This window comes from Labeo rohita, chromosome 16 (genome assembly GCF_022985175.1).
Source record: "Labeo rohita strain BAU-BD-2019 chromosome 16, IGBB_LRoh.1.0, whole genome shotgun sequence".
Lineage (NCBI taxonomy): Eukaryota > Metazoa > Chordata > Actinopteri > Cypriniformes > Cyprinidae > Labeo > Labeo rohita.
In genome coordinates, this window is record NC_066884.1 from 38,462,533 (window position 1) to 38,486,413 (window position 23,881).

General features: G+C 37.7%; 1 long non-coding RNA gene across 1 annotated transcript in view; it reads right to left on the bottom strand.

Moving 5' to 3' along the window:
* Positions 1 to 7,905: 7,905 nt before the first annotated feature.
* The window catches only part of LOC127178048 (uncharacterized), a 41,523-nt gene continuing 25,547 nt past the window's right edge, over positions 7,906 to 23,881 (bottom strand). Inside the window, exon 3 of the long non-coding RNA XR_007829288.1 lies at positions 7,906 to 8,016. This is a non-coding gene — a long non-coding RNA (uncharacterized LOC127178048). The remainder of the gene's footprint in view (positions 8,017 to 23,881) is intronic.

Here is a 23,881-nt window from a genome sequence, read left to right on the forward strand (position 1 = left end):
TTTGAACGAACCAGGTGAGTCAGTGATTCAGTGACTCATTCATTAAGAAACAGATCAGCTGTTTGAACGAATCAGTTGAATGAATGACAGAATGACTCTCATTCTAAGACAATGATTCGCCGCCACCTACTTTTTAAAATCTTTTAATGCTCCTTTAAACCTATAAATCTCATAGCATTTCTAATGCAAGTGTAAATGCATTCATGCCACCTCTAAACAGTGTGTGAAAATACACCTACATTTTCAGACACTGCTTATGAAAACAATGTTACGGCCACACTGTAGCTTTAAAAGCTGATGTGTAATGAATTCTATCTTGAATAAACATATATTTATTTCCAAAGCTGCTTTTTTTTTGTAACGTCTATTCAGTGCTTTTCTCATTTAACACAATAATGACTTTAAAAGATCTTTTGGGTGGTAATTCCTGAGCCTAATATGATGTGTAATTAATTTGCAGTTCATTTCATTAACTAATCTGCACATCCTGTAATTGATTAGATTAATTTTAATTGTTTGACAGCCCTAATAAACACTGTATCTGTGCTCATTTTGACAGCAAGTTTTGATGTAGTTCCAGTATCTTGGCTAAAATGTTTCAGTCATATTTTAGTCACCTGAATTGTTTTAGTTTTAGTCCGGTTTTAGCCACACAAATTAGCACTGCACTCAATAATGGATGTGTTTATGTAACAACTGTCACTCTAAAGGGCGTTTTTGAGTTGGCTAAAGAGGCCGATCAGCTGTAAAGAGCGCTGCACCTCATCGATCTGTAGCGGTAAACTTGAGCGATTTCCCACTGGCTGCGCTTTCCTCAGCTGTGTCTCCGGTTCTGACAATATAAAAGATGCGTCTCTGCCTGATGCGGAATTCAGAATGGCGTCGAGAAGTAAAAATCCAGCGCAGACAGGAGAGCGGCCGCTGATGAAACAGAATGCAAATGAAACAGGTGAGGTGAGGAAGGCAGAGCGCGAGGACAGCGAACGCGGCGCCATCTGCCTCTCCTCAAACTTCCAGAAACATCCATCCAGAACAGACAACATATTCCCCTCATCAGCCGCGCGGTGACAAGCCTCTGTCACACTACAGCGCAGCCCAGGCAAATTAGAGTCGCCCGCTGAGAGCTTGTAAATGGGAAATGGAGGGGAAAGTCGGAGCTCCGAATGTGCGAAATTCGCACAGACAGACAGACAGACAGACAGAGCGAGCGTACAGACGCAGGACAAATATTTGATAGCCACGCTGTCACTGCTTTTTAACAGAGCCGATGAAATCGACTTGACAGCCACAGCGCAGGCGCCCACTGGCGAACAATGGACAGGCGCCCGCGATTTCGCTAGCTTTTTTCAAGCAAGCGGGTTTGAGTGACACCGCCGCTAACCTCCCAGGTTACACTAACAGACATCAAGGCACCAATCAAGGCTGCCAAAGAGGGCCTGTCTCGGTGAGTTTGGATGGGAGCTTTCCGCTCGGCCGTCTCCGACTGACAAGCACCTTAAAAAGGCCTGTCAGTTCGACATGAATTGCAGTGACCTCCAGGGCCTCATCCAGGAAATTCAAAAATTAATGTAAATGTACTTGAGGGCCGAGCCATTCTTCTGTGAAGCATTGCCAAAAATGAAATATTCAAAGGTGAGAGTTAATACCTAGGAACACGGTGGACAGATCTCCTCGTCTCCGTTAGGGGAGAATTCTAGCCGAATATATTTCAGCCTCTCCTGATTTGAGAGACAATTTCCAGCCCTTGAATTATTCAGACGGAGAGCGTCTTAAAACGATACGCCGCTTTATCTGAGCGCGGGTGTAATAGGTCGTCATGCGGAGCTCTGGGGTCTGGCGCCATAACGCTAAATGAAACGCTCATCTCCTTTGTGATTTCAGTGAATTCTTCTGATTTTACTGAGATTTCTTGACTTCCAAAAGATCAACTCACCCAAAAATGGAAAACCGGCCAATGAATTACAATAAATGCAGTCTGAAGCTTCAAAAACAGAGCAAAAGCATTCTCGGTGTATCATAACTGTAGTCCATGCATCATGTGCACTAGATTCCAAGCCTGTTGAACCAGACCAAAATTTAAGTCAGTTTCTAATAAAAATCAGTGGTTTGTGTTGAATGAGAAAAACAATGACATGACTGGATCTACAAATTGACTGAAAAGATGAGACTCAAACGAGTGATTGGTTTAGTAATAAGACATTGCTAAAGGCCCATGAATGTGCTCTTTTTTTTAGTAAATGATGACAATTTTGGTCTGTTGCTGTAGCTTACCATTTGTAAGTCGGTTGGGTTTTTGCATTTTCAGGCTTTCTGCAGGATTTTTCAGGATTTTTAATAAAATTACTACCATATGAGCGGGGTAGGGCAATGTCTACAGTAACATATTAAACTGTAAAAAGCATGATTCACAGCTCAGATACAAGTAAAAACAAAAAGTTTTATAACGTCCCATTTCAGCATTTAAACCAATTTTAAGAAAATGGAATAAAGTATTCATTATTATATTAATTTAAACAATTACTATCAATAAATTCTTATATTAATTAAATAACATATAAATACATTTTATTGTTGGGATTTATATAATGCTTTAATTAGCACTGAAAAGGTGTGGACAATTATTTTTGGCCCTGACCTTATCGAATATGCATGTGTAGTAGTTTCCCTTTCAGACACAACATTTATGGGAGGAGAGTATTAAAATTAATCATGCAATGCAATTTATGTCTGTGCTTGTCAAATTACTTGTACTTGCAAAATTATTTAATGCCCAAACGTTTTAAGGCAAGTGCCAGTGTTGGGGGTAATGCATTACAAGTAACGCGAGTTACGTAATATTATTACTTTTTCCAAGTAACTAGTAAAGTAACTCATTACTTTTTAATTGACAAGAAAATATCTGAGTTATTTTTTTCACAAAATTGTGAACATGCATTAATTCATCTCACTCACAAAAAACGGATTCAGTATTCCTTAAAATAAAAACAGTGAAATTCAACTCAGAATATGAAGCAAACCTGCAATAATTAAATATGTTAAATAATACAAATATCCTTGATGCATTTAATCCCATTTTATTAACCAATATCTTTGCTGCCGATCTTCGATGATCCAATTTAACCATACTAATAAGCAAAAATTACTCAAGATAATCTAACATTTGTTTTCCTTTTTTTTTTTTTTTTTGCTGAAGAGTTGACATTTTTTTTCTTCCGCGGTCTACTGTACAGACGTGAATTTACTTTTGTCAAAGCCTGAGGCTTTTGGTGTGAAAAGGCTTTTACATTTGCCAGAAATAGAAATTTTTATATTAAAAACAAAAAAGCAAGCCCTGCCCAAATTTAAAAAGTAACACAAAAGTAAAGTAACACATTACTTTCCATAAAAATAACTAAGTAACATAATTAGTTACTTTTTTAGGGAGTAACTCAATATTGTAATGCATTACTTTTAAAAGTAACTTTCCCCAACACTGGCAAGTGCTAATTTGTGCTGCTCTTGGTAGATTGTGATGATCATTATAGAAGTGAGATGTTGCATCTGTGCTCTTTAATGTGCACCTTAGTAGGACCAAGAATTTTCCCCTCCGATTGACACTTTTATGGAATTGCACTCTAACGCTAATTTGCTGTTTAGTAAATCTGGGACTAAAAGTCCAAGTATAAAAACAAAAATGTATCTGAATGAAACTGAAAGATGTATATGTGTTAAAATTTTAAAGTTAATAAGCCAAAACACACACACACACACACACACACACACACAAGAGAGGATTTTTTTTTTATGATTTTGAATCATTTTCTCAGTGCAAAGTGAACTGCATTAAATGCTTTGTTGGACAAACTCCAGAAAAGTTTGCCTGAGGGGGAAAATGCAACAGCACAGGGTCAGAAACCATTGTTTAATCATATTTACATTTAAACAGTTTTTCACTCAGAAATTGCTAGTAAATTTCACAAATAATTACAAATACAAATGTATTTTAATACTTTCTGTTTTATCTAAAACTGGCCCTGAAACAGTGAGATGTAAAGAGGAGGCCAAAAATAAACTTCCAGACAGAATACAATTAATGAACCAATGGAAGAAAGAGTCCATGTTTTCAGTTTAAAATGTACTGGAGTAAAATACAGATTCCCAGACTTAAGCGTTGTAATCAAGCTGAATTATTCAGGTATTTTACACCTCTGCTTATAAATGTATCCAGGAACAGGTACGGCATGAAACATCTGATGAGCGGTGTATTTCTGGAGACTGGAGAGAGCTGGTAGATCAGGTTCAGGTTCATCGCACACATTTCTATTCCTCACACCTGCTCTGTTCACATTTCCTCTACAGACTGGCTGTCTGTCGTTTAATCTCCTCAAACAAAGCAGCTCGTACTCGTGTCTCGTCTGCCAGGGTGGGCTGAAGCCGTCCTGCGGTTTCCGACATCTCAGCTCCACGTCCGGATGAATAAAACACGATATTAATGAATTTTGGATGAAAGCTTCACAGAGGGGGCCGGTGTGGCTCATTAGCAGCTATATTATTGATCACAGGATTCCTCTGCGCTCAGAAACGCGCCGCTCTTCAAAAATGCAAATAAGCGGCAAATTGAGTAATGCCTCTTTGACTGAACATATTATAAACAAATCAGCATCGACGGGCCACGCTGAAATCCACATGATTAATGCAGCCAAGATTGTCACGCTTGATTAATGTTTCACTGTGTTTCAGAATTACAGGTCATGCAAAATACAGCAAGATGCTTCGTCTCCTGTGATGTTCTGTGTTGATCTCGGGATTTCAACTTTAAGGACTTGATTCATTATTAGAGACAAACACTTTAAAAGATCTACATACATGAATGGCCCTATGAACCTACTGCGCAGACGTTCAGCAAAGCACAACCCTAATTCAAGAGTTTTCCAGCCAATTCCATTTTCTGTACTAATATTTAAACTTACTGTTCGAAGCCTCCTCAAATGTGTGAGGACTGTAATATCCAAGGGGTAATTCACTTAAAAAAAGAAAATTTTGTCATTATTAACTGACCTTTTATCAATCTTCTGGATAAAAACAACAACAAAAAGTTATTGTTTTTTAAAGAATATGCTGCCAACTTTTACATTGGGATTCAAAATTTCAAGCTCCAAAACAAAACAAAACATCCTGGTCACGTTTCCATATAATTGTCAGGATCATGGACCTGTTCTGTCGTGTTTTGCCCCTGTTTCTGTTCCTGTTTTCCCTTATATGGCTTGTTCCTGTTCTCGTTTAGTTTCGTTAAGGCCCATTTGGTTCAGCTGTGTTCCCTCATTATCCCTTGTACTTGAGTTCCTGTCTGTTCAGTTCTCCCCTGTCAGGTCTACCAGTTATGTACGTGTGTTTGTGCCTGCTCCTATTGTGGATTTACCCCTGCGTTTCTGTTATTAAAGACTGTTTACGTTTATTTGTTCTTCCTGCAACAGAGTTATGTGACAATAATGAAATTCCTTCAAGCTCCATAACAAACAAACAAACAAACAAACAAACATAGGTATCAGAGCAGAAGTCCATATGACTTCTATACTACATATACTACAGTCATATGATGTTTCATATTAAAATCAATTTAAATTAATACTTATTGTTCACTAAAAATCTTTGAGGTGTCGTATTTGTAATTAGTATAGATTATTTAAAATATTATGAGTGACTGATTTCAGTCTGTTTGTTACACAAAGCTTCATATGATCTCAGAAGACCTACACTATAGAGCACAACATGTGCTTCATTTGTAGTGCTTTTATGGTACATTTTGTAGTTTAATGGCCGCTGTACCTTCACTTTAACATGGAAAAATCAGCCAATCAAGATATTCTTGCAAAAAAAAAAAAAAAAAAAAAAACTATATATATATATGTATATCACACTTCGATCTGGAAGTCATGTGTTTGGATGAACATGAATTATCTCTTAAAGGTGTCTTGTGTCCCACTGTGACTTTAGAACTCATACAGACTGTGATTGTGGTCAATCATCAGTAACGTATGGATCTTCTGGATCTGAGTATGTACGGCATCAGCCCGCACACAGACGCTGATGAATACTGTATAAACAGGCCACTGACATCCACTGTAAACATCAGTCTCCTGAGAGGCTTCAACCCATGCACAGGCCCTCGTCTCCAGCCGTCTGATGGTAAAAGCCCATAGCCTGAGGCCAACATAAGCCCCCAGTCACACACACACGCACACGCGCACACACACACATACATACTGGTCTCTAGTTTTTCTGGTGACAGTGCATAGATGTAATTATTTATTTTTATTTATTTTTTAATTTTTTTTATACTGTACAAACTGTATTTTCTGCCACTTACCCGTACCCATAAAGATACCCCTCACACAACACCTTTTGATATTTTGCTATACTTGTAGGGAAATTTGATCCTTATAATATAGGGAATACCAGTATACACTCTCTCTCTCTCTCTCTCTCAAACACGTACGTACACACACACACACACACACACACACACAGTGCTTCCCTCATGAGGCTCAAACACTCCAATCCTGGAGCTGTGTGTGTTATTGTGCATCAGCCTCTGATGCCTTTCTGATGGGATGAAGTGGGAGGGATAAATGACAGTAATACTAATTACAGCATATCAAATGTGTTTATGTGCACATAAAGCCTTTTTTAATCATCGAGCACTAAGAGGATTTCTCAGGATCTTGCTTTGCATTTGAGCAATCAGAATTAGTATGGGTTATTTATTGCTTTAAGCTGTGGTTTATTATTTGAGGGTCCGTTCACATAATCACCGAACAGTATGGTTTACATACTGTATGTCAGAACTAATAATAAATCATTATTATGATAAATTTACTAATTTTTCTTAACATTTTGAATCAGTTTTTATTGTGTATTTTTTTTTTTTCCGTTTTTTATTTGACTTTTTTTAAAATTGTGTGTATGTGTGTGTGTGTGTACCTGGTATTTGTCACGTTAAGGATAGTAATACCAGTAAATTTTGGTATTATTTTGGTATTTTTTTAAATTTAACCAGGCTTATAAATCATGCAGAATGAGTTTTATTCAGAAAATAAAAGTGTGCAGAGTCTCATATGAGGGATAGGTTTAGGTTTTATATACACATACACACATACATACAGTAGTCAACATTTGAAGTGCATTAGAAATCACTGTAGTGGGAACAACGTTCATATAAAAATAAACAAACAAAAATTAACCCATACTGTAACAGTATTGTTGGTTCTTCTCAAATATTGCATTAATGTTACAAATTGTTGATGCCTGTAGTATGAGAATATTTCTGACATGAATGAGCTTAAGATCTTGAGTTGAACTGAATCACATTGATGAAAGACTGTGAGTTTCAGGAAAACCCCTGAATGACGTTCTTGTTCTTTACATCATATACCGACGTTCGTCTTTAGAAGTGGCTTGTTTCAGCAAACCCGCTCAATCCGGCAGCAGCATCTGTGATGTTTTCTTCTAGGTGGCTATTTTGTTTTCTGAGAACAGCTTGCCATGAAACATTTAGCGAATGCAAAGTGACTAATGCATTTTCTCAGTCTTGGATAAGAGCAATGAAAAATTAACAATGGAAATAATTAATTTTGATTGCTGCCTACAGAACTAAAAACTCGTGTTGTGCCGGATGACTTATTCATGCCGATGCAAATTCCTCACTCAGCAACACCCAAAATAACGCAAGAGCTTGTTCTATAAATTCTGAAGGACTCTTAACTTATGTTCCTGCGTGTAGCGATTACCGCACGCTCCCCTGCACATCGCAATGCTGAAAATTTAATTGTTTTTATTTCCAATTCAGCCCAGGCATTTAAAATGCATATAACCAGAGGTAAACAAGCATTCCTAGCAGTGTTTCATTTTGTAACTATTAATGCTTACCTTATTTCTGCCATGTCTCCGTGTCACACTAACATGCTGCTTCCTTCTCCTCTGGCTGCTCGACTTGATGCTCAGATCAACAATTCATTCTTGTCCGCTTTATTATGGCACCTGAAAGTCAAAAATTCATAAATACATACCATTAGATGATGTGAAAAAAGTCTCCCTCAGTATTTTGTCTTGTTTTATTCTTAAATCATGCTGCATTCACTTGAGATGCAAAATGCACACATGAAGTCTGAGAAACTGAAGTGAGTTTATGCTTAAAACATGAACAACTGGGTATGAAAACCTGTAAAAATCTCCCTTTAAGTTGATTTTTTCTGATGGCAGATTTTTGCTTTTGTCTCAATTATAAATTTGCTTAATTTTGATTAATTTCACACAAACAAGGCTTCTTTTTTTTTCCTTTTTTTTAGGTCATATTGTTTTTCAAGTAAATGTATCTTGATTTAAGAGTCTTTAGATATTCGCACATTGCACTTTAATTAGTTTGCATTGAAGGAGAGACGACATCTGTACTTTTGAAATCTTTCGAGAATCTAGTAAAAATGGTGAAAACTCAGCAGTTACTGGATGCAAACTATACGCTTTTGCTAAAATTAAATAATAATCCTGTCACTGATAAAAAAAAAAGTGATTGCACATGTTAATCATACAAACATACTGTATGGAACACAGAAACCTCCATCAGCAGCTCTGAGAGCATATGCGCCTTTCCTCATCTCAGTCTCGACCTCACAGGCCCAATGCATCTTGACAACAAATGGATATAAGCAGGAGAATATGTTTCTCTTCAGCCCACGCGTATTACTAATACATATTCTGTTGGCTGCACGGCATAAATACTTGAATAGGCCTCCATTTGTAACTTGCAGCAAACATTTGGGGAGATATGAAATATATATTGTCGTTTGTAATGGTCCTTTGTGTCACGGTCTGCGGGGACGATATTGTTCTGCGCACGACAGAGTAAATTGAAATGCTTTCTGTGGGGAGTTAGCTGAGTACAGAGAAAATACATTTCATCTGACACTGTCACTGTAATTATGCTCTCCTATTATCTTTAGCAAATGGAGAACGAGTCCGGGCCGGCGCGAGCGTGACGCTGTGCTTACTGAGCCGACCGCAGCGTTTGCACCAGGGAAATGATCTGTTAAAAGCAGGTAACATCCAGAGATCAGAAAGTCTGATGGAAGCCCCGAGGTGAAGGACACGAACGCCACAGGATCCAAACCAACAAACGCAGTACAACTTCACCACAAGCCAGACGGTTTTAGCGAGCTTGTCCTACATCTCGAAAACAACTCCGAACTCGAGTCCACGGCTGCTGCTGGTGGTTGAGAAACATCTGCTCCGCTTGTCTGAAGATCGAGGAACACGGCAAATAGATTAGAGTTACACAGATCACGACGAGCCGGATCAGCGTGTCAAGACTTGTTCTTCACGCAGAAACGAGATGTGTTTTACACTGTTACGGCCTTGTCTTTTTGCTTTTTATTAAGGACTGAGATCATCCTGTGATTTTGCTTGCAATATTAAAGGGGTCATCGGATGCCTATTTTCCACAAGTTGATATGATTCTTTAGGGTCTTAATGAAAAGTTTATAATATACTTTGGAGAGATTTAGCGCATTTAGCACGAAACTTGCCAACTAGCACATTATTAGGAAAGGTGATTGCAGAGATTCATAAAAAAAAGCCCTTATACTCACTTCTGCTGTAAGTGAAGCTGGATCATGAATGATTCGTGTGAACACAGACAGATATATGTAGATCGAGAGGCGCATTCCCTTCTCAAACAAACGTAATCCACTGCATCTTCAGCGGCTCAGATGTCGGGAGTAAATGACCACCACTATGTTCATTATTACATCCAGCAACACAACACCTCAATCGCTCAATCCTTGTCTAACTTACATCCCTGCTCCGGCATCCAAACAATGGAGGTTGGACTGTTACAGCTGATCTGAGGTAAGACGCTCATGTCAATCAACTATGGTGGGAGTGGCCTCTGTGGGTGTGACACCACAACGAGACTGACTCGATTTGAAAAAGGGGATATTATTTTTACAGATGAATTGAAACCACTGCATATATTTTTATCATTATAGGGCAGATTTGTACATACACTGACAACACACATTAATGTTCAAACAACAAGTAAAAGTGAACTTAGCTTCCAATGACCCCTTTAAGTACTTCTTTACATGGAATTTTACAAGTACTTCTATTGTCTTTAAATTTTATGGTTGTTGCTGAATATATTCCAATATATATCCCAATATGCATCACACTACATCAAACCAGGCTTCATAACACTTGGAATATAACACGAGTCATCCAGACAGCTTTCATGATGCTTTCATGCATCCATCCCTAATTATTTGGGATAATTAGGGATGTATTGTAATTGCTCAGATTCTTCTCCAAAATTAATCGCGTTTTTGAGGGCCTAAACCTGCTTGAAAACTCATGAAACTTTGCACACATGCCAAAAGTGGTGAACATTTATATCTGATATGAGTTTCAGAGGGTGTAAAATTTCAATTTGCTGTATTTCACATACATGTACGAAATTCGGTAGACACATGTAACACACCAGTACCTACAAAAAAGTCCCCTGGTATGAAGTCCAAAACCTAACAGGAAGTCTGTTATTTTGAATTTTCTTGGGAAGTTTTGTGCCGTTTTTGCCATTTTCGGTATTGTATTTAAATAAACTCCTCCTAGAGATTTAAACAGATCAACACCAAATTTGGTCGGTGTAATCTAAAGCCCTTTGTGACGTTAAACTGCGAAGATCTTGAGTTTTCGTTGAAGGGCGTGTCCATGGCGGCCTGATAAACTTCAATTCATGAAACAGGAAGTTGTTATAATTCAGGCTTATAATGTTCGATCTGCACCAAAATTTACATGTTCAATAAGAGTCCTGACCTGAACACATCTAAAGGCCAATATTCTGTTATAATCATAGCGCCACCAGCTGCCAACAGGAAATGACTTGCTTTACACTAACTAAAACAATCAATATCCAATCTGCCCCAAACTTCAAATGTTTGGTAAGAGTCATCTACATGACAATATTCAGATATAGTCATAGCACCACCAGCTGGCAGCAGGAAGTTTAGCAAATATAAAAGACTCTTACATATACCTCCTGTGTTTAGCACTTTAAAAGCATACTGCCCACCGTTCACAGTTTTCCTAAAGTCAACGGGTGGCGATGAGCCCAGGTGCGAGGGCCCTTTCAATGCTGCTTGCAACTTTAATTTGTAATTGTAATTATTTGAGTTTTATTATAGTTTTAATTTTATTCTCAATTTAAATCAAGTCAAACAGTTTGTTATTCCAAGTAACTAGGGTGTTTTGAAGCTGCTAATATCTGCACATCACCCGTAAGTGTTTCCCCTCGGCCGTCTGACCCGACCCAATCTCTCTCGTAACCCTGCCGGCTGCAGACCGACTGACGGGACGGCTGGGATTCGCTCGTCTGACCCCTATTTTGGAAAGGCCAAGCGCTGCGTGTGTGTGTTCAGAGCTCAGATACAGCACAGCACCGGGGAAAGAAGGAGGTCAACACTGTCACTCTCTCTCTCTCACACACACACAGGGTCTGGTGTGGGCCTCATTACCCCCGCAGCTCAAACACACACACAGTGTCCGTGAGGCTGCAGACGGGAGTGAAAGCAGCACCTGACTCTCTGTCTCTGTCCTCTCCTCTCTCTCTGACAGATAAAAACCCAAAACACTCACACAAACAAACACATACACACACACACATTTAACAGTCCTGAATTTACACTGCTCACACACACACACACATACACACAAAAAACAAACAAACAAAACAAAAAAAAACAACACACTATACTTTAAGGTTCAGTTTATTAGTTCTCACCTACAGTGATCAATACTTCACAGCATTTATTAATAAATTGGTAACACTTAAAAAAAAAAAACTAAAAGTTGTAGTTAATAGTGTATAAGTGTTTCCTATTCTAAAGTGTTACTAACTAATAAACTAATCAATACTCATTTATAAATATGAACTCATTCTTAATTCATGTGTTTTCAAAATAAATAAAAATTATTATTATTATTTTTTTAATCAACTTAAAATGGTAAAAATGTAGATTAATAAAGTCTGCCAAAGTAATGTTCGTTGCCACTTAACTATTTAATGTTAGCTATTGAAAAATTTTAAATATTTTTGGGATTTTTTTTTTTTTTTTTTTTTTTTTACTGTTAAATGATATATATATATATATATATATATATATATATATATATATATATACCGGTTATAACCCGGTTATTTGTTTCAGTATGACCACTAAATTGTCTTTCCATGAATTTTAACAAACTACAGTGTAAAATATGAACTGTGTTACCTTACTAGTTCTGCCCAGTGTTGGAAATGCTACTTTAAATAAAGTAATTAGTTATAGTTACTAGTTACTTCTCACAAATAGTAACTGAGTTAGTAACTAAGATCATCATTATACAAGTAACTAATTACCAGGGAAAGTAACTATTATTGCTTTAAAAAAAAAATAAAAAAATAAAACTATATATATATATATATAATGTCAAATAACTTGGATGCTCCCAATATTAAATATGTTGAATGCAACTTAAATGAAATTAATTACATTTTTTGTTTACTCATTACTTACCAGACTAATATTAAATATCTGTTTAATACATATTACATATTTACATAGGCTATTTAGCATTAAACTTTGGCAATTAGAACTTTAGTTTATATTTTAGTTTAGAGTAACCACATATGAATGCATATTTGTCATGTTGACTGAACTTAGGACTGGGGGGAAAAAAACTAAAAATAATACTGATAAGACAACAAAACTACTATGAATTCTACTACTAATAAAACACACTGGGCCTAAAGATTAATGAGCTGCTGGGTTCATGAATATTAATAACATGTCTGTGTTCGCTCAATCTGATTTGCTGAAATCAGAACAGGGATGATGATAATAGGTGAGCGCCAGCCAATGAGTTTGCTGTTTGCGCATTAGTTCCGCCTTTCTTAAAAGCTGAAGAATTCCAAAGAAACGCCATTATTTTGAGAAGAAAATACAACAAAGAATATTGTTCACATGTAGCGTGTCAATTCTGCATGGTATATAAGACTCTCTCGCTCAACTACGGCTAGTCGTGTGCCTTCACATTAGAGTTTACGGTTTGTCAAATACAGGTACACTGCGTATCCATTCAGATATTATAATAAATTAAAGTAACGCCACATTGTATTGTCAGGTAACGATAACAGCGTTGTAATGGGGGAAACAGTAATTTGTTTCATTACTCATTACTGAAAAAATTAATGCCGTTAGTAATAATACAGTTATTCCCATCACTAGTTCTGTCTCTATGTATTTACAGTTTTACAGCTTGAATGCATCACTTAAGATATAAATGCAACAAATGTTGACTTGAAAATCAGTGTCTCAAACTAGTGAAGAGCCCCGTCACACACACACACACACACACACACTCTCTCTCTGTCAGGAGCTCTTACAAGCTCTTTCATCATTTGACAAGAATCAGATTGAGCCGTGGCTGCAGAGAGCGGCTCTGATGGGACGAAGGCCACCGTGAGGTTATCAGGCAGCGCGGCCGCCCTCCTCTCCCTCAGGACCTTTATCTAAAGCCTCTTTGATTGGAGGCCCAACTCACTTTATAGGGCCAAGAGACCCAAACCGTCCGGACAGGCAGATAAATGAGGCCGGTCGCTGTAACGGCGCTGACGTCCGGCCCGTCTGACACCAGCCGGTCGCGCCGGTGGACTAGCGTCCCAAAAACATTCCCTCGACCCCTCTTGACCCGCTACGACCTTCATGGCAGGACTGCGGCTCAGGTACGGTATTCGATAAGGCGTCGAGGACTCGATCTAGTGTCCAAAAGCTGGCAGATTAAAGCGTGGCAGGACAGATAGAAGCGCTGGCCTTCGATCCGCCGATAATCTCTTCATCCTGCTGTGATAATATATATTGGATGGTCCGGTCTGACTGGAGGCTGTCTGGAGAAACACACAGGGGACGGATAGCGTTACAGTTAAACACTTAGTGGCCATGAGCGCGTCTGCGGCAGCGATGATGGATACGACACTAATGGAGAGGAGGGGAGCGAGCGCTAAAGGTTAATACGTCTTGGAGGGAATATTGTATGGCAGGGATGGTGATCTCTTCATAACTATCCCGTCTGCTTCCATTAAGCCGTTTCAGCCACCGGCAGAGGCACTGAGAGACTTAATCGTTTTAAGATCCTCCGTGGCAGTCAGGTTTATCACACGCCATTGAACTTTCGTTTTATTTGATGAGTTAATGGACTGGCATAATGTTAACAGTGGGAAAGATGGGGCGCTTTACATCTGAATGTATTAATGAAAGAGCTGAATATTTCACCAGATCGGTGGAATGTATTTGCGTTCACAGCATACCGACAGTTTAAGTCCAAAAAGATTAGGTGAAACGAGGACACTTCAGTTCTGTGTGTCGTGTGTTTCTAGTGCTCTCATGATTTTTGCTCAAATTTATACCAGACCTGAGACACTAAATTAGTTCAGTCTACTGATCCTCCAATGAAAATCACATCCTGGTGAATTTAAAATGATGTTCATGCACATTCGCATGCAGTTCTTACATAATGGCTCTTATAAAACAGCCAGTGTTAATGAATTTTACTACAGTTAAATGGACAAAACTTTACCCTTTTAACTACAGTATCTCACAAAAGTGAGTACCTCACATTTCAGCATATTTCAGCATCATTTCAGTATATCTTCTTAAGGGACAATACTATAGAAATTAAACTTGAATATATTTTAGAGTAGTCAATGTGCAGCTTGTATAGCAGTGTATATTTACTGTCCCCTAAAAATAACTCGGCATACAGCCATTATTATCAAAACAGCTGCCAACAAAAGTGAGTACACCCTAAGTGATAACAGCACTATGTCATTTAACAATGCAAAGCCACATGTCCTATTCTGGACCATACAAAGTTGCGTATCTTGTATTAAAGCAGGTAAATTTTGGTGCTTTGAGTACCATTCTCTCATACTGACCACTGGATGTTCAACAAGAATTAGAATTGTTGCTCTCCACAAAGATGGCCTAGGCTATAAGAGGTTCAGTAACAACCTGAAACTGAGTTACAGTACTGTGGTCAGGGTCATACAGAGGTTTTCAAAGACGGGTTCTAATCGGAATAGGCGTCGCAAGGGTCGATCAACTCATTCTGTGTGTCAGGTGCAGAACCTGACGCTTCAAAAACAGATGAATGAGTGCTGTCAGCATTGCTTTAGAGGTTGCAGAAGCAGAAGGTCTGCTTGTCAGTGCTCAGACCATACGCCGCACACTGCAACAAGTCGGTTTGCATTGGCGTCATCTGAGAAGGAAGCCTCTTCTGAAGCTGGCTTACAAGAAAGCCCGCAAACAGTTTGCTGAAGACAACCTGTCCAAGAACATGAATTACTGGAACCATGTCCTATGGTCTGATGAGACTAAGATAAACTTGTTTGGCTCAGATGGTGTCCAGCACGTGTGGTGAGGAGTACCAAGAAAACTGTGTCTCTCCTACAGTCAAGCGTGGTGGTGGTGGCATCATGGTCTGGGGCTGCATGAGTGCTGCTGGTACTGGGGAGCTGCGCTTCATTGAGGGAAACATGGATTCCATTATGTACTGTACATTTCTGAAGCAGAACATGATGCCTTCCCTTCAGAAACATCATAATGACCCCAAACACACCACCAAGATGACACTTGTCTGAGGAAGGTGCAGGTGAAGGTGATCTGACCTGAACCCTATTGAGCACCTATGGGGCATCCTCAAGCGGAAGGTGGAGAAGCACCATGTGTGTAACATCCAGCAGCTCCATGATGTCATTATAGAGGATTTGAAGAGGATCCCAGCAACAGCCTGTGCAGCTCTGGTGAATTCCATGCGCAGAATGATTAAGGCAGTGCTAGATAACAATGGTGCGACACAAAATATTGACACTTTGGACACAGTTTTGACAAGTTCACTTAGGGTGTACTCACTTTTGTTGCCAGCTGTTTTGATAATAATGGCTGTATGTTGAGTTATTTTTAGGGGACAGTAAATATACACTGCTATACAAGCTGCAGATTGACTACTCACTATATATTCAAGTTTCATTTCTGTAGTATTGACCCTATAGTATTGTGAAGATATACTAAAATGATTGCTGAAATGTGAGGGGTGTACTCACTTTTGTGAGATACTGTAAGTGAAAATGCGGCATAAGGAAACTGCACAATTAACTCGTAAATATGCAATGTATGTACCACCTCATTAAATGTACGCATATTTGCATGTTATTAAAAGCAATTTATATTCTACAAAAACAAAGAAACAAACAAATGCTTAAATAGTTTAATATTATTAATGTGGTTGGTATTTATCAAAGGCGTTCATCAAAATACTTGGTAACCTTTAACAACAAAATATTACATATAATACATACAATACTTAATGCAGGCAAATTTAAAAAAAAAAAAAAAAAAAAAAAAAACATATCTAAGGAAAAATGACTTATTAAGCAGCAATATATTTTAGGAACCAAACTGTAAAATTCTGGTTTGTTTTCATTATGAAACAAGAAAAAGTATGTAATAGTGTCTAGAAGAAACAAACAAAAACCTGCTAATTTAATCAGCCAGTGGGATATTTACAAAGGCCCTAAGAGGACTTGATGATGAAAAATGAATTACATTTAAAAAATTGAGTGGAAAAATATTTATTTATTTATTTATTTTTATTTTAATCTAAGAAAAGCAGGACATGCACTATTCTGACTTGAAAACATGAGCATTAATATTTATATTGTGACAAATATTACCAGCTACACTCTTAAAATAAAGGTGCTTTAAAAGGTTCTTCACAGCGATACCATAAAAGAACTATTTTTGGTTCCACAAAAAACATTCAGTCAAAGGTTCTTTAAAGAACCTGCTCTTTCTTAACTTTTTATAATCTGAAGAACCTTCTTTCGTCACAAAGAATCTTTTGTGAAACAGAAAGGTTCTTCAGATGTTAAAGCTTCTTTAACATGCCATGGCATCGCGAAGCACCTTTATTTTTAAGAGTGTACGTATGTTTTCAATTCTTCACACCACAATCTATCAAGCACATTTTATCAGCAAACATACACTCGTTCACATCCTTCTCTTCACTCTCTGAGACAGGAGTCTCCAAACTCATCCTTTCAAATCATTCTACTACTTGTCCATTTGATCCTATTCCATCCCATCTCCTTCAAGCCACTCCTCCAGCTGTTGTACCTGCACTCACTCACATCATTAACACATCCCTTCACACTGGTGCTTTTCCCTCAGCATTTAAATAAGCCAATCATATAACCCAATACTTTTGTTTTTTAAGTTATATTTATAGGGATTTTGTCTTTATTTGATAGGACAGTTGAGAGCAGACAGGAAAGCATTGGGTGAAGAGAGGTGGGTGGGATCAGCAAAGCACCTCGAGATGGGAATCGGTCGCTAGCAGCGCAGTTGGGCTATGTGTCAGCACACTAACCACTGGGCTATCGGTGCTGACCATAACCCCGCTACTTAAGAAACCCACTTTTAACCCATCTCTTTCAGAGAAATAAACACTGGTTTCCCTTCTTTTCTTCACTGCAGAAACACTTGAACGAGCGGTGTTCAAACAAGTCTCTACCTTTCTTACACAGAAAAACCACCTGGACAGCAATCAGTATGGTTTCAGAAGTGGACATTCAACCGAGACTGACTTGCTCTCAGTTGTTGAAGCCTTAAGACTGGCAAGAGCGGATTCCAAATCATCAGTACTTACTTTGCTGGATCTGCTGCTTTTGACACAGTTAAACAGCAGATCCACCTGTCAACCCTATTGGCAAATGGCATCTCAGGAACCACTCCAGTGGTTTGAATCTTACCTCTCAGACAGGTCCTTCAAGGTATCTTGGAGAAGTTTCCAAGTCACAACATCTAACTACTGGGGTACCTCAGGGCTCAGTTCTTGGTCCACTTCTCTTCTGTGTCTACATGGCATCACTAGGTTCTGTTGTTCAGAAACATGGCTTTTCATATCACTGCTATGCTGATGACACTCAACTCTACCTCTCATTCCATCCTGATGATCCGGCGATAGCTGCTCGCATCTCAGATTGTCTAACAGACATTTCTTGTTGGTTGAAGGATCATCATCATCAACTAAACCTTGCCATGACAGAACTGCTTGTGGTTCCGTCAAACCCATCATTTCATCACAATTTCATCATCCAGTTATGCACATCAACCATAACTCCTTCAAAAACAGCTAGAAACCTGGAGTTGTGATTGATGATCAGCTGACTTTCTCAGACCACACTGCTAAAACTGCACAGTCCTGCAGATTTGCTTTATTCAACATCAGGAAGATCAGGCCATTTCTTTCAGAACATGCTGCACAACTCCTTGTTCAATCTCTTGTTCGGTCTCAATGCCCTCTTGGCATGTCCTCCAGCCAGTTCTATCGAACCTTTACAATTAATCCAGAATGCGGCTGCAAGATTAATCTTTAATGAGCCGAAAAGAACACACATCACACCTCTCTTCATCTAATTAACATTAATGAGCCTCTCTTCTGATTGGCCTGTTGTTTTCTGAGTGACACATGGCCAGGCCAACCACAGGTCACTAGGGTCATGCTGTAGCCTGCTATGGCTTTCCAGAAGGCCAACAATTCACCAAAAATGTTTTTTTTTTCTTATGAAGTATTCTAATTTGTTGAGATAGTGAATTTGTGGGTTTTTGTTAAATGTGAGGCAAAATCATCACAATTCAAAGAACCAAAGACTTAAACTACTTCAGTCTGTGTGCACTGAATTTATTTAATACACAAGTTTCACAATTTGAGTTGAATTACTGAAAGAAATAAACTTTTCCACGACATTCTAATTTATTAAGATGCACCTGTATGTTAAATAAAACAAATATCCTTTATGTATTTAATAACATTTTATGAACCAGTGTCTTTGCTGCTGACCTTCGATGATGCAATTCAACCATACTAATAAGCAAAAATTACTTTAGATAAACTAACATTTGTGCTTTTTATATAGCTGAAGAGTGATCTCCTGCATAAATGTACTTTCCTTTTTAGCCTGAGGTGAATTCATTTTACTTTTGGTGTAAAAGGGCTTTTACATTAGAATTGTTTTATATTAAAAACAAACAATCAAGCCCTGCCCAGATTTAAAAAAGTAACGCAAAAGTAATGCAATGCAACGCATTACTTTCCATTAAAAGTAACTAACGTAATTAGTTACTTTTTTAGGGAGTTTTACAAAAGTAATGCATTACTTTTAAAAGTAACTTTCCCCAACACTGCTCACAAGTATGGTAAATATAAACACTGGTAATGATGGACACTGCTGAGGGAAATGTTATCCGGCCTGACATGTTTGAGCCAAACTCAGACCCAGAATCAGCGACTGCAGGCGTGTATATATATATATATATATATATATATAGTAACTATATATTTATAGTAACTATGCATTTATTAGTTACTATGTAACTGTTATTTTCTTACTGATACAGTAAGATGACGTGCTACCATTTATTTTACAATGTTACTTTTTTCTCTAAAAGGTGTACTTGTGGTAAGTGTGAAAGGATGCCCACAGAATGCGAGAACATATACTGCTGCAGAGACGCCCAAGGTAAACTTGTAAAACTATGAAATAATGTTTGTTAGTCTTGAAAAATGCATTACATTCTATCAAAGCTTAAAAATGCTCCTGTTCATTAGGTTCAAAGAAGAATGAACCAGCTACCATCCCCTCCAAACTGCACGACTGACCATCCTGGACTTCAAGCTGTATGCTGGGATGCTAAAAATAAATATTACAACCAGATTAACCACTTAATTGTAGAAAAAAAATAAATAAAAATCTTTAACAGAATATTCAGACAAATTTTCTTCCATGTAATAATTTTAACAGTAAACCTCTGTTTATTTGCCAAAAAATAAAAGGGTTTAATTTTCATTCTTAAATTTCTAAAAAAAAAAAAAAAAAAAAAAAATGTTGAATTTATAGTTGAATTTGCCCAAAATTTTCAAAATGTTGAATTAGGGCCCAAAATGTTCAAAATGTTGAATTTGAGTTGAAGTTGAATTTGAATTTTAAATTTTAAATTTTAAATTTCTAAAAAAAAAAAAAATTATAGGGCCCAAAATGTTCAAAATGTTGAATTTGAGTTGAAGTTGAATTTGAATTTTAAATTTTAAATTTTAAATTTCTAAAAAAAAAAAAAATTATAGGGCCCAAAATGTTCAAAATGTTGAATTTGAGAGTTTTGGACTATTTTTTTTTTTCACTGAAATAAATGTTTTGTTGTTATACAGAGTAAAGTACCTAACAAATATGACACCCCCCACACTGAACACTCTCTATTCGAATACTATTCTTTAAAGGAAAAAAATAAATAAAAGTTTGACCCTTTAAGACTTGTGCACGCTATTCATTTTCTAACTGCTAAAAAAAAAAACTAACACTAGCTTCTCTAGTCTTTTTGTATTCAATTTATTTACTTTATTTTTTTATTTATTATAGAATTAACAAAAAGGCCTCTAATACTAGTGTGCTACATTCTTTTTCTATTCTATCTGTTTTCTTTTTATTTATTATTATTATTATTATTATTATTAAAAAAAAAAAAAAAAAAAAAAAAAAAAAAAACTTGTGTACTGCTTTAGGCTAACTGAGACTTGTCATAGCACTTGCATATCATTGCTCTTTTGTTGATTTTGATTGCTTCCATTGTCCTCATTTGTAAGTCACACTGGACAAAGGCATCTGCTAAATGACTAAATGTAATGCAAATGTATGTCATCAATCCTGAATACCAATTTCTTTAATTTTCCAAATGTTTTGTATTTTCCAGCAGTTCACCACAGTAAAACATGTGAATTCCTTATTCTTAAAGGAACTGCAATATTTACATTTCAATGTTTATGAAACAATTGCATTTGCTGGAGAAACTTTGCATTAATCCATGAAAAGTACTGAAATACAGTGTGTCCTCCCACCTTATATTATTTCTGCCACTGGTTTTGCAAGAGAATGCAGAAGCATTGAAATAGAATCTATTTTTGTCCCCATCATCTTGTCCCTTTAGGGACTCCCTAACCATAACCCAAAATTAAAATAAATATGAAGCTGAATTAGATTGGCTATTACTTTGGATATTTTCAGAAAATTTCCTAGACGAAGCCTATAGCAGTGTATAATTAATGTCACGTAAAGATTTGACACAAGCTCACATGATGCTGTAGTGTTCACTGGATAGGGGTTATTCCCCACCGCTGTAATGTAAGGCATCGGCATGCGGCTCACGTGCGCCGCTCGATACGTTTCCATCCGAAGCGCATGCAGATGCGAGCCGAAGCGTTACAGTCGCTGACAAATGAACTAACAGACAGTCCTCTTTATTTATTGGCTTGTTCTCCCTAATAAGAGATATTATTCACCCAAATGCAAATGCAGTCTCAATCAATTTGCGGCGTGTCTCGCATAATAAAAGCGATCCATTTCACGCGGCTCCTAACGTGTCTCTAACAAGCTCCTCGCAGCCCAATACAGTCTCCGGCTCGGCTCCGGAGGCCGATAACGCACGCAAAGCAGAGAATTAACCGACAGTCAAATTTAATGAATGACTTTCCCATATGCATCAGGAGGATAATTAAGCGTTCGCAGGTGAAAGGGACCGATAGGAGTGGCCTTCCCGGACAAATCAAATGAGCGGCGATAGCATCGACGGATCGCCTCGCTTTCTTCGGCCCGCCGGTGTCCTTCGGTTATCAAATTATCAAGAAAATTTGTCCGGCGTCCTTCGGCGAGAAGAACTTTAATTATGGTCCTGTCTGATGGCAGGTCATTAATAAAAGCTAGTTATCTTCATTCAGAGGACGGGGAAGGCCTCTCTGCCGTCCCGGCCTTATCTCGTAAAGAAATTTGGGATTTTCCTGGAGAATAATTCAAGATGGTATCCGGCCGGATATTCAAAATGTTGTAACATGATAATCGTGGCGTAATGGAAAACTTCCACGTGTGTGTTCTGTGGACAAATGTGCCGGAATTACACGCGCCGGCTTCATAAACATTGATGGATCTTACCAACCTGCGAATGCAGATAAGGAGCGAATCACGGCCCGCTTTACTTCTGCCACATTTATATTTAAGGGCCTATAGGTTACATATGCATTACTTATTCCTCGGCCACATACATCAATGCCACGGCAGAGAAAAATGAAGGGCCAGTAATAACGCTGAACGTGCATGTGTTAGCGGCCGGCTATCGCTCACAAACCCTTGGTAATGGTGATCTCATTTCCTCCACTCTAACCTCTACGGCCGCGACTAACCGCAGATAGTCACGGGAGTGTGTAGTGTATCAACCCGTCGAGCGCACAAACACGCTCTGACCAGCTCTCATCCATCTCGCTGAACTACGGTTTCTGTGAGGGGAACCCTGGGCCGTTCGGGAGTCAAATCAATCATTCAGCTCCAATTTGAGGAGATATTAATATTCTTACCCGGAGAAGAGTTTATGATCAACTTCTGTCCAGTTTGATTAAATTCAATTCAGTTCAAAAGCTTTATTGTCTATCCCAGGTGGGGTAGAAAATTGTCTTTAGACAAAAGGCTCAACACACAAGCAATACAAATAATCATCACAACAACAATTTACATTACATACATCACTTTAAAAAACAACTATACTAAACATTTTATATTTTATTTGATTCAACATAAAAATTATTACACATAAACATTTTAGGCTGCAACGTAAACTACAGAACATAAAAAAAGATGATTTGATGATTTGAGAAACATCTTAGTATTTATCTACCTTATGTTATGCTTCACCAAAGAAAGGTTTGAAATGGCATGAGGGTGAGTAAATGATATTGTGTGATATGTGATATATATAAATGTAAGACAAAGAGACAAAACACATAAAGGGGGATTTTTTTGCACCAATATCTTTAGTTTTAGAGCATAACTGCATTTATGGAGTTGTTGCCCTGCATCATATCTCATACACAGTCAAATGTATGAAATATAAGATGATGTACAGGTCTGGGGCAGGGCCAGCACATTTATTGCATTAAATATTGAAATCATTTTAAGATCCTATTTAAAATACCAGTGGCAGTTGTGATAAAGGTCCACCAAAGGCACTTTATACCATCTGCCTTAAGGACGTAACTGAAAAGAACTACACAGAGGATGAGAAGAGTCTCCCACAATAACAGAGGTTTTCCTTTTTAATGCCACAGTATAAAGATCAGTGAGAGGTACTTTACTCGAGAGCTATTTTACTCGTCACATTTAGAATACTTAAAAGCTTGTTCTTGCTTTTAACATAAAGAGAGTTAAACCAGGATACAATGTTAACAGTAAGAACAGATTCGATAAGTGATTTATATACAACCATCAGAATGTCATTTTCAATGTTAAAACTCCTCAGTTTTCTCAATAGGCCCAAACACTGATAAGCCTTTTCAAAAACATTGTCTGAATGCGTAATGAAATGAAAACTGCGAGTCAATCACTTCCTTTTAGTGTTTCAATGGAATGAAAGTCCCATTCCTGAATAGACCTGGTTTACACTTTCTGTGTTTTTAGTTTTTGCTTGTACCAAGGCAAGAGAAGAACAGCGTTATGATCAGACACATCTTAGAGATGTAAGCACCAGATATGTTTCCATAGCACAGATCTAATGTTTTATCCATATGAAAGTCTGTTTCCTGAGAGAGCAAAGTCTAGGTAAAACAATAATCCTCAACACATCTAATCAATGCAGACAGCTCGTCAATCCAGGCTGAACTCTTCAAAATGATGTGCAACATGCTTACATTCATTCATTAAATCCTGCCAGCATCAAAGGCT